Raw genomic sequence first — 12,865 nt, forward strand, 5'->3', positions numbered from 1 at the left:
AGACTCTTTTCAGGCCGCATTATTATGGTCTGCGTGCGGGAAATTACAGCTGCATAAAAAACTGCAGTCACTGTGTAAAAAAAGCACAGTCTTCACACAACCTTCTAACAATGATTAGAACGATTTATTCTAATCATATTGAAAGTTCTCTCTCGCTGTCTCTCGCTCAGTTTTCAGGGTAATAAACTGCGGTGAAATTGCTGGCTTAATTGTATTATATTTTTGTTTAATTGCGTTGGCGTTCTGCGTGTGCTGTGGGTCTGTAGCCACGTTTGCTGATGCTGCTGCTGCTGTTCAGCCTTGTAATTACGCTTCTCTCTCAGAGCTGTAAAACCGGAGGAACGCACATCGCTTCTGTTACTTTTCGGCTGTTCTGTTATTTTCCCGGGAGTCTTTTCATTGAAGCAGCTGAGGGAAGATCGCCAGTTGGAATCATTATTTGAGAGTCTGGACTTACTGCCAGGCCACTCACCTTCCAGGCCACTGTCTCTCTCTCTCCCACACACACGCGCACACGCCACATGCACACGCCACATGCACACGCACACACACACACACACACACACACGGACGCACACATGCACACACACACACACGGACGCACACACTCACTGCTCTTATGCTCTCGCTGACTCATATGTAACACCTTGCAGACCACACACTGCTGAAAGAGAGAAGGCACTTATTGAAGGGGAGGTGTCTCCACACCAGGTGGGTGTCTGCTGTGTCACAGGAAGGCTTGAACGCAGTGCTTAGCTCAGGAACCTTTGTTTCCCTAAACTCCTCCTACTCCGGGCAGGACACGGTAACCAGTGCCCTGACTGCAGCAGGGTCCTAGTCTTAGCTGACCAATGACATGCCTGAGACCAAAGATTGACCCAGCAGATATAGGACTTCTCCTGCAGTCATGGTGAGCACTAGTGCAGTATGTTAGAGACAATGTGCTGTTAGCAAGGCCTATTGTTTCAAAATTAGCTTGACAGGGTCATGTGAGCTTGACCAAAGTGGATTAAAAAAATATATAAATTTAGTTTTTTAAATGATAATTTTTTAAACAGTCGAGTCGCTCTCTGTGCATTATCCCACTTATACCGAGGCTGCTTGCCAAATAAAGTAATTATCTGCCGCAGAATTATGTTTAAATTGATTTCCTTACACACATTTGTACCTTTCCAGCATCCGCCACAAAAACAGTTCTGAAGAACAGCACCAACCGCTTTTAGTATCCTAGCAACCACGAACAAGCTAGCTCGAAACATTTTTAATTTCGCGCAGTTGACATTCATGTTAAAAGGGAGCACTTTTTTGGGACGTCGACAGGCAGGATTGGAGTGACAGTTGTTCCTGTAGCAACACCAGCTTTTAAATTTTCTGTTTCTTCTTTCTCAGATTTATCCCATGCTGCCTAGTTATGAAGATAGCGTTCATTACAAACACAAGACCTCATTCAGACTGGACTGCTCGGCTACGTACTGTAGAGTGTGGAGGCACGCAATCAGGATGTTTGACAGGAGGTCGTTCTAGACAGCGGAAGTAAGACTTTTTGATATTGTCTCCCCTCCCCCCCCCCAGTCCTTCCCTGTGTGGACCAGCCCCCGCTCTCTCTTCTGTCGCTGAGTCAGTGCAGGGTTGCAGTTTACGGGTGACCTCAGCCGTGCATAGGCAGTAATGGCAGTGCTAATTCCTGTGCTGAAATGCACTGGAGGGAGGAGAGTCCACACGGCTATGAGCCCTGTGCTGGGAGCAGGAGAGTCCTGTTCTGTCCACGCGGCTCATCAGCATGCGGGGAGCGCGGTGGTCGACTGCACGGCCTAAATGTGCACTCAGACTCATCCTCAGACTCAGATTCAGACGCCTCTGCTTTAATCTCACCCTCATTCACTCACCCTCATTCACCCCCCCCCCCCTCCCCCCCCGAGCTCTGGCTCAGCTGTATGATAAACGCACTCTCATCCTCTGCCTCACCCCCGCCTGCCCTGGCCCAAACGCCCTCTCGCCCCACCCTAAACATCCCCCCACCCCACACACACACCCACATGCTCACATCCTCTCCCTCACCCCCACATGCCCTGTCCCCCACCACACCCTAAACACCTCCCACCCCCACACACACACACACTCACACACCTCCCAAATATAGAGGATCTCCCAAAGCCAAAGGAGGACTGCGTGCAGAATTTGGATCGACAATGAATTCTCGTAAGAATCGGGACCCTTTTATTTGCTCTTGCGCAGCCCCAAATAAACCTGGGATTTGACGAACACACACTTAAACAGCCAGGGATTAGATCTGCTCCAGGCCAACCTGGTTTAATGGCAAAAGAAATGCAAAGCCTATTACCCAGCATGCAAATCAGCACCCTTTATACCCGAAACAAAGCCGGGACTGTAAACTTCCTGAAGGCAAACATTAGACCTGACTATTGTCTTCCAGAAAATAACTTTTTGTTTAGGACCCCTGTACATTTGGGTGTTGGGGGGGGGGGGGGGGGTGTGCTTTACAATGAGGAACAGCGAAAACCCTTTCTGCAAAAGATAAAAGACGGAAAGGGATAAAAGATCAGATGAAGCGAGCTCCATTGAGCACCTTCAGTCAGGCTGAGTGACGGGGACGGGCGGATTAATAACAGGCTCCTGTCTTTCTGAGGGCTAAGTGAGGGAGAGGGAACTGCCTGGGGCTGAGCCGCGCGTCTTAGAGGGACCACAACGGGCCCCTGTGGACTTCCTGTTTATCACACGGTTCAGAGGCACCCGGCCGGCTCCCTCGCCACGCTGTCAGAGGACAAAAATAATCTCTTAAAGTGCTTTTTCTCCCCCCTCAAATGAATAATTGTTCTGAAGATGTGCTTTGCTTCCTGCGATAATTGGAGGCATAACTGTGACAGCCAAGCACCAAGAAACCTTCCTGTGGGACGCCAGGCAGACACTGCCCTGTTTTACACCAGCTCAGATACACGCTGCGCTATACTGCAGCCACCCCAACACACTGCACCAACCCTAACGCACAATGCAGCAACCCCAACACACACTGCGCCAACCCCAACACACACTGCACTAACCCCCACACACTGCACCCACCCCAACACACTGCACCAACCCTAATGCACACTGCACAAACCCCAACACACACTGCACCAACCGTAACGCACACTGCAGCAACCCCAACACACACTGCACCAACCCCAACACACACTGCACTATACAGCACAACCCCTTCACACACTGCATCAACCCCCCCCCCTCCCACACTGCACCCAACCCCCACACACACGGCAGTGCACTGTACCAACAGCAACAAAGCTTATTTCAAACGAAAGCACTTTGTGCTATTATGTAATTAAATAAACCAATAGAAATTCTCATTATCTGAATAACTTGATCATAAGCATTGTGGTGTATTCCACATCAACGCAGAGATTTCAGGATTAGTTGACAGAGTGTGCGGAAGAGCATATTCATAAACCTGTGTGTACGGTGGCTAAGTCTACAGCCCTTGGGCTCAGAGGATGCAAAGCATTCAGAGCCTGGCTTCGCTTAATTAATCTTCACATTGTATAAGCCCTTTTTTTTTCCCCAAAGCACATTCATGTGCCAGGGACGGCTTTCTGCAACATTAATTAATCAGGCACGTTTAAAATGGCGCCTGGGGTGGTCCGAAGCAGACGCCCCTGTAAGAGTGTTTGGTTTGGCTGGTTTTGGAGCCTCCGGGCACCTGGGGGGTTTCTGAGGTAGGAGGGCAAAAAAAAAAAAAGATAAAGCATTTTTGAGTTTGTCCCATAAGGGCCACCGTCTGGGTATGCTCGGACTAACACTTTCCCTGTTCGCCACGCACCGCCTCTCCCCCGCGACGGGCTCCAATCACAACGCCGATAAAGATCCCGCCCCCGGAGACGGCCGCGTGGGGAATCTGTCAATCATGGCGTTGATGATATCGCGCTCCAGGAGGGAGCAATTATGTCTCCTCCAATCACGGCGCAGATAAATATCCCAGTCCGGACATTGAAATCGGGCCTCCTCCAATCACAGCGTAGAATTTAAAAGTATGGCGAGGTCTCCTCCAATGGCAGCGTAGGTTATATTGCACGTTGGTATGAAGAGAGCCCGCCGTGGAAGCCGCAACGAGTTGGCATCCTCCAACAATCCTACAACAGCGATAAAAAATCCCCTTCTGAAAACGGCACGGAGAAACACTCAACAGATATTTAAAGACTGTTTTCATAGTTTCTTCTGGAAATTGAGCCGCGCGTCAGAAAACATTAGAATCCGCCATCTGTCGCGCAGGCCACCCTGGCTGAGGTGATAAATACATTTTGATGGAGAATTGATAGGAGCAGCCGTTCGGCTCGTCTCTCAGGCCACCCGGTTTCTTTCCTCTCCCACTGGAAGAGACCCATAAAACCAGACACTCCGCCGTACCTCTTTGTATCGTGGCGTTGGTTCATATGCTTTATGGCTCTGACAGGTCGTATGTTTCACGCCGGGATTGTTTATCGCACGGTAAATATTTTCCCCCCCGGGTTCCTGTCATGACGTACGGTCTCCCCCCCCTCCCCCCCCCCCCCGAACAGCCTCAGACGACGACGGCGGCGGCGGCTTCACACGCAACAGGTCACGCGTGCTAACCGCGGCATTAAGCATCTCTCACACACACACACACACACCCCCGGAACTCACACACACAGCTCAGCACAACGCACGTGTGTGTTGGTCCCACAGATAGCAGCGAGAACACGCCTGCTGCGCCGGTCCTGCTGATAACGCACACGCCTGCAGTCGGCCATCTTAAATATGTGTGGCTCTATCTCCACTTCTTCTGCAGATATGTTGGCTATCGCACAGATAGGAAGACTTGGCTGTCAATCGTACAGGTAGCAAGCGTGACTGTACAAAACGTACAGATGGATAACATGGACGGGGCAGTGTTGCAGATCTCTGCCTAAATGACTCCTTATTTTAAGATTTATGTACTGTACCATGCACTCGTACAAACCTGTTTGTACTTTTTTTTTTTCAAGCCTGGGTATGTATAGAAAATCTATCAATGTCTACCTCACCGATAGCGAGTTTACCTATGACAAGCCGATATATGGTTTCAGGTATATCTGTGTGAGACCAGTGGATGATTATGGGCCACAAAATCCCAAAAAATGTTCCAAACTGTCAACCAAAAACAAAACTATCAAGCTTAAACATTAGTAAGAAATGAAGTACGGAGGCGGGATTTAAAGTGGCGAAAACTGCAGATATCCGAGGGAACGGAGCGGTTTGAGATAACCCATAATGCCACACAATACATAATACAGCCGAAAATTGGACAACGAAGTTATACTCTGCTACTGTTGGTAACATTTAACGGTGCGATGGCTGCTGGCTTCTGTGTCCCTGAATGATCATGTCTCACAATTATAATTATAAGCTCATTAAACCCATTATGCTTCGTTTCAGACTTTACTTAACTGGCGTTCAGCAGATGCTCTTATCCAGAGCGATATCCATTATACTTTTCCAGCATACACACATTCATATAACTGCCAAGCGTTTCGGCACAGGCAGCTACACTGGTACACCAATAAAATTAATTCACAACCGATTGAAAAGTTTAATTAGTGTTAGCGCTTAGTAAAATATTAAATATCTGCACTGTTCTACATTAGTTGATTTTTTTTTTTTTATATTAATACTTTAGATAATATAAAGCAGGCCATGATTTACAGACTGAGGAATTTACATTTGCTCTCTCCCCAACAGCGCACACGGAAACATTTAGAGGCCTGTATAGCCTCCCTCTTAGTGGCTCGTTTACAAAACATTTATTAATTCCCAAGAACATACCAAGCCAGGGGCATTTCTTAGGCGGATTTGTGGTTTATTTTTAGACCAACCAAATACCTTCCCTGGGTTTGATTTCTCATAGAAACTCCTTCGGATCCCAAGCACTTGTCTCTGAAGCACTCATAAGTGAACTGAGTTCCCATTGACCTTTTCTCATTCTACATGCTTGACCTTATACCAAGCCCTGCCACACTGGACACCGTCGCCTCCAGGTGTGTGTGTATCACTGTGGCCTGTTACCGCAACTTGAAAGAAAAAGAAAAAAAAAGTCAGTTGGGGCACAGCTATTCTCTGGAGAACATGGCGAGCCATGAAATTCTCGGTGTCATTTTTCTTGTTTTCGGTTATTTTTTAAATTTACACCGTACAGACTGTCATCGCGTAATGTTACAAGCGGCGTTGCACATTTACCATGGTCCCTGTCAGCTTTTTTCTCACCTGAACGCCTGGCCGTCGCGTTGGAACAGCGTGAAAAGAGGGAGGGCATGCCCGGCGTCTAAATATACTTCAGGTTAGAATGAACAACTGTGGAATGTGGTACGCTAGCACAGTACAATCAGATCGCTTTCATCTGGCAGATTACACCCTGTGTAGTCCTTCCCACTTAACTTAGAGGCTTCTCATTGCTAGCGAGACGCGCGTCTACTGTATGTAAGCCGACAAAATCAATTAACGGCGCCGTCATTACAAAGACTATCACGACCCGCCCTAAACTAACAATGAAGCGCGTGCCGCAAATTCAATTCGGCGTCCAAACTTCATTCACAGTAATTGCGCGATTTCGACGAGCGAGAACACAGAACTCGGGCTCCTGCACTCTTTTAAGAAGGCGCTTACGGTAACGTACATTAATTAAGCGAACCGTCTCGTTATCTGGGACGCTGTGAACGAAGCACTTTTTTTTTTAAGAGGGCCCTGCTTTAGTCCTTGTGTGCCTGCGTATATGTGCGAGAGTTTGGGTGCAGGTGAGACCGAACGTAGAGGAATTTGTGATACCCAGAATGCAGTGCGTTTACAGTGTGACCTCGCTGAGTTCAAAACCTAGTGTGCCGCTGTGAGGTATTAATGCAGCCTTGAGCCAGACTACTCCAGCTCGGGCCATGTTTTCGATGAGTTAGCAAGCTAATGATGAAGGCTTTACACTCAGATCTTCGGTTTGCTACCAACACTACATTAACAAACTGCCAAGAGACCGTTCTTCTGCCGCCAGTTTGGCTCCGCCCACAAAATATGTAATTGAAGTTTATTAACACCAAAATGGTGTGTAGGCCCTTCCCTATTCAGTAGCCATGTACCCTACTGCTGAAAGTCTATCTGTAGTCAAATGTATGATTCTCAGCGAGCAACTAGGTTAGTGCAGGTGTATCAGATTTTTTGTTTTCCTGCTTTACACCTGGAAAGTGAACGTAGATGATACGTGATTTTGTTTGGCGAGAGTATGGCCACAGAAACACAGCCAAGTGGCAAGCGTTTAGAAAGGCTCAGTACGGCCAACCAAGCACTTTCCCCGGTGGGTTTCTTTTCTTAGAGACCACTTCCCCAGTGGGTTTGAAGCAAAACATTTTCAATTCTCCGTCTCAGAAGTCTGTTCCTTTCATTTCGGTGGGTGTGCTGTAATCCCCAGGTCTTGCGTTCCGCACGTGGAATAATTTATTGTCTGCTCAGCGGAGCGAATTTGCAAGGCCGGCATATTTCATTTGCCGTATAAACGTTGTTATAAAACATATAAAGGTTTTTTGTGTGTGCGCGGTGTGTGTGCGCGCGCGCGGAGTATTGTGTGGCAGATAAATTTAATATTCTGTTTCTCATCTCGTCCTGTGATTTCTTCCGAGTGTAAGCCGCAGTTCTTTTCAAATGACAACTGCCGTAAGATTGTGTCGACACGGAGACCGTGGGGGAATTAAGAGTCTGTTGCCGTGTGAACAGCCGAGATGGCGGTAATGGCGCTGACTAACGGGTTACGTGTGGCCTCGGCTTCCCTTAGTGTGCATCCATGCTCAGGGATAATGGGCGGCAGTGTAGTATAATGGGTAAGGAGTTGGGCTTGTAACCTACAGGTCGCAGGTTCGAGTCCCTGCTGGGACTGTGTCATCGTACCCTTGAGCTAGGTACTTAACCTGCGTTGCTTCAGTATAAATCCAGCTGTATAAAATGGATGCAATGTAAACGCTGTGTAAAAAGTTGTGTAAGTCGCTCTGGATAAGAGCATTTATTAAATGCCTGTAATGTAATGCGCTGCAGCGGGTATCATCTGAAAACCATTCTCACGTGCTTGCAACAGGGACTCTCTCTGCAGGTGTTTGAGAGAGGGAATTCTGGGTAATTTTACAGGTTCGCTTCAACTGTAGTAGGAAGGCTACTTCTTCCATCTTCCAGACGGCTGTTCAGTCACATTGTGGATTCTGCCAGTACAAAAATGCAGTTTTTAATGTTGTCTTTATCAGCCATAGAGCACTGCCTGATCCAGTAATATTTATTATTGTTATACGAAATCATCAGAAATACGAGACATTTAACACTGAAAATTTTCAGTCGCAGTGCCAAAAAAGATTGTCCGATCGTATCTTTCTCCATTTTATATTCGGTTAAGAAGCTGAGGACTGCACTTAACGACTCTGTCAACAGAGAGATGTTGCTGTGCTGTGGATTCTCTGGGCGCAATAAAAATCGCTTCATTACCGCAAATAATGAAATTATGCCAGTAATTGCAGCCCTGCATCCGAGAGCCATATTTTGCTTTTTCTTTATGTCCCCAAGCGCTTGCTTGTCTCACTGACTTCGGTCCTGATTAAACTACAACCCGGCGAGCGATCTATCCGGCGATGAGAGAGCATAAAAAAAGGACGTGACGCTCGCTGTTACGAGGTGCTCATTACACTTCCATTACTTTTAATTCCGCGCTCGATTGGAAGCGAGAGTAACGGTCGGGCGGCGCGGAACGAGGACGCCAGATTCGAGCCTCGTTTTTAAGCGAGTTACGACAGGGAAATAATGACCAGTTTGTGAAATTGTTTTCATAAGCTTACGGACGACTGATACAGGGGGCCAGAGCTTCGCTGATTGTGATAATTAATATCTCTGTTATACAAACAGTATATTCCACAACCCAATCAAACCATTGGCCCTGATAAGATGCTGGTATACGCTCCTCATCTTCCACTCAGAGACTGAAATGATACTCATTATAACTGCCTTGTTATTTCTTGGCCTAGCGGACCCCGACTGTCCGTTGCAATAAGGCGTACAGTGGCTTCTGTTTACCTGTCTGTCTGGATAAAAAAAGGTTGAGCGTAACCTACAGCATGCTGTGCCACACCCACCCGGGATTCAAGCTGGCAGCCATCTAGTTGTGAGCCCAGCTTCCTCGCCACACTGCTGCCCGCGCTGTGCCGGCTTTGCAAGCAACAGCGTGATGCACATTTACCTCCCAATCAAATCTAATGTATAATGTATTGATTTGTTTAAACACAAACTGTAGCCAAGCCCAAATCCATCATTTGAGAGAGGCCGAGGTATTATTTCTCCGCACAACTTAAATCTTCAAGCAGTTCAAATATTTTAGCGGAAGGATTAGAGTGTAATGCCTCTTATTCTTGTTCAAGCTTTTTTTTTTTTTGACTGTAATCCCGCTTCGTCAGTTAGCGCACCACATCGCCGTCGATGCCGCAATCCCAGTGAAATGGGATTAGGCCTGATCCTTTCCTTCCGCCCTGGCAGCAGAGGTCGCCGACGCCAGTCACGGGGTGATGATCGGAGCCGCTGGAGTACGGAGACCCGATAGCGGGATTTTTCGAGCGCGGTGACGATTAAGGAGGCCCGGCGTCCCCGCGCGGGGGGGCTAGGAGCTTCGCCGGCGTCAGGCTATTATTCCACTATCACTCGATCCGGGAGAGCACCTCTCTCTCTCCCTCTCCCTCTCTCTCCTCTCTCTCAAGTGGCACGTTTTTCCCGAGCCCGCCCCGTCTCCCGGATTTTCCCGCGTCTCCGAACGGCACGTGGCAGACGGACAGGCCCCTCCCTCTTCCGCTAAAAAAAATGACCGGCGACGTTGCGCGGCACTTCGTCCGCACGACGACGGTGGCCGTTACGCTGACGCCAGACGCCCGCGCAGAGAGGCTTTGTCAGGTTTTGGGCTGTGGCGCGAGGGAAATTTGTTGTTTTCTTGGTTTTCACGCTTTGTTTGCCATTAACAACAGCAACGACACCCCCCCACTCTCCCAAACAGCGCCACCACCCTACCCAAACTGCAGCCCACAGCATCGTCCAACCCCAATCTCACCAATTGTATCAAAGATATCCTGCCAATGTTATAATAAAAATGTGATGATTATTGGAATAAAAATTATTATTATCATTATGATGAATATCATGTATTTATAATTCAAATTTGGGGTGCTGTTTCCAAAAGCAGCTTTCTCCAGACCATACCAGCCTGGTCCCAGCTCTACACAGAACAGGCACACCAGAAAACACCATCAGAAGACTGGGAGCCTAGCAGAATTCCCATAGCAACCAGTTGCTTTCACATTTTAATGAACTGTTCGGCCACAAACCTCAGGGGTCAACAGCCTTGTTGTGAGTTAGCAGGGATTTCTGAGGGCTTAGTGTTGAGAAGCAGAGAGCGTGGTAACCGATGCATGGACAGCGCTCAAGTCAAAGGAGCCGGATTTGCCACTTGCGCTCACGACAGCGCACAAGCTCTGCGTTTCTGAACTGATCCGGTCTCCTTCAGGCTGTGGCCACCACCTCTTTACCGCCTTCATTTGTGTTGATAACTGGGATTGAGAGGCACAAGCGCCTCCGCCATTTTGATTGTAACCAGCCACCTGAAAACATTCAGAAGAAAGGGCTCCCAGCACAGAGGGACAGAGAGGGATTGGTATCCCCAATTTTGATTTCTTTATTTATGTACCGATTAGGAATGCACTAGTAGTGCCTACCCCAGTCCCCTCATTGCCCCATGTCCCAGTGGTGGGGTGGGGTAACCTTGTGTTGAGCTTAACGCCCACCCATTGTGGCTTTCACAGTCTGTAGCATTCCCTTCTCCTCTTCTCTTTTGGAAGCTCAGCACCCAGTCAGTCAACACCTGCCCTGTTTTTACCTGTGCCCTGGACTTTTTGTTGACAGGCTAAGATAATTGATAGGACTTGACCAGCATCCTGCCAGCTAACCTTTTTTTTTGGGGGGGGGGGGGGGGGGGGGGGGTTGAATTTTCCAGAACATTCCCAGAATGGTAGGGTGCACTTTTCTGATGCGTAAGCGTTTTAGAAACTTTTTTTGTTTTGTTTTGTTTTAGCTGGGCCAGCACTTGTTAAACAAATATATTATAAATGTTGACATTTCCGCCCCGTATAACCCCAGGGCCGTTCAACAGAAAATGATCTTTAGAGGAAATTGGTGACCTTTTGCTCCAAAGACTTGGCAAATTGATTCCATCGTAACCCCGCGGGGCAACTGCGTCTTTTCAATTTTAACAAAATCTCACGTCTGGTAATATCTTTATGACTCTCAGCCACAGCATTGATTTCTCATTGAATCAATGTTTCAGAAAACAAAAAAACTGGAATAAGTCAAATACCTAAGCAAGTCGGTCGACTGAGGTTGCCTAGCATGTGCTTGCAGCTATAATGTGGGTGTAAAAAGACTAGCGCCCGTGTGCGCAGCCTTCCATTGAACCCCACAGCTCAATGCATCACTTAAGTACTCATGCTAATTATCTCCACTGTAACATGCAGCATGGGTTGAGTTTGTCAATTACGAAGCTTTTTTTAATATTAGTTGGGGCGTGCGCTGAATCATGGAGCCAATTCACGTTCAGTTCCACGGCCACCCAGGGGGTCCTCAGAGCCTTTGAATTAACATTGCGTGCGCATCGTATTCCACAGTCTGTCTGCGTGACCTTGCCTGTTCAAACAACAAGGGAAGGAGCCTTTCTGTTCCTTTTGATATTCGCGTCAATAAAAACCACGCGATGGAGGCGACAAAGCCCTTCAACAAAGACAGAATAAAAATGTTGATGGATTGGCTGTTCAGTTCCCCACTGCTGTGTTTGTAAAAGCAGTTTTGTAGCCGTTATAAAATGTATATATGGCTGGTGTCTAAGCACAGATGAGTCCTAGAGCATTGGTTCAAACGAATTGCCAGAGGTAATGCTGACAGGACGAAGCTGTATTCATCTTGTACAAATTTCAGGCATTGCCAAACGACACAGAATATGCTTTCTTATAAATGTGTTTTTGCCGTTTGTTGTTTTTTGTATTTTAAGTACGTATTAAGCCGCCAGGGAGTGCGAGGTTACCGTCCAGAATGCGCACACGGTTCTGGTGTTGCTGTCCATCCAACGACCTGTATTTAAACACAGAACCGAGAGAACCAGCTGCGTAAAAAGTGTACAGACGTAACACCCTTTCATTATTTTGGTTTCGGCACCGACTTGAGAAACATCAGTGGCCACAGAAAAATACTACTTATCGTGCATTCAAAAAGAAAAGCGTTGATTGCTCGCTCCTCACCACGGGAAAGAGCCTGTCTACACAGAATTATGGTTAGTGCTAATCCAGCTCCGATAGGGCACATATCTCTCCCCTGTTGATTCGCTGTTGGAGTTGAATCAACACTGGGCATTTTACTGTCTAACACTTTGAAGCAAAAAGGCATTAGTGCTGCAGTTGCCCGTAAGTTAGCGTGCCTTTTCTGTTGAAAATGTAACCGCATTATCTCTGAGCATGTATGCTAAGGCTACTTTTTTTATTTAGTCATTTATCTCACGTATCGTGACTGAACAGGCTGAAATGAATGAGTGCGGACGTGGAAATCGTTTAGTAAAACGTGTAAATGAGATGTGTAGATGTGCGAATGAAATATTTGAAAACGGAACAATCACGTTAAAAAAAACTTGTATGCTAAGAATGATGCTTGGCGTTACGCTTCGCTGCAAGAGTGTACGGATTTAGCGGTACAGGTCTGTATCCAGGGGCCGGTCTGGCAACTGGATATTTGGCAGGTGGAAAAAGATAAATACATTCTGACCCCG

At 47.4% G+C, this 12,865-nt stretch overlaps 1 protein-coding gene across 3 annotated transcripts in view; it reads right to left on the minus strand.

Moving 5' to 3' along the window:
- The window catches only part of LOC118219032 (chemokine-like protein TAFA-5), a 70,861-nt gene that overhangs the window by 29,905 nt on the left and 28,091 nt on the right, over positions 1 to 12,865 (minus strand). The window lies entirely within an intron of this gene.

Source organism: Anguilla anguilla, chromosome 19, assembly GCF_013347855.1.
Source record: "Anguilla anguilla isolate fAngAng1 chromosome 19, fAngAng1.pri, whole genome shotgun sequence".
NCBI classification, from domain to species: Eukaryota; Metazoa; Chordata; class Actinopteri; order Anguilliformes; family Anguillidae; genus Anguilla; species Anguilla anguilla.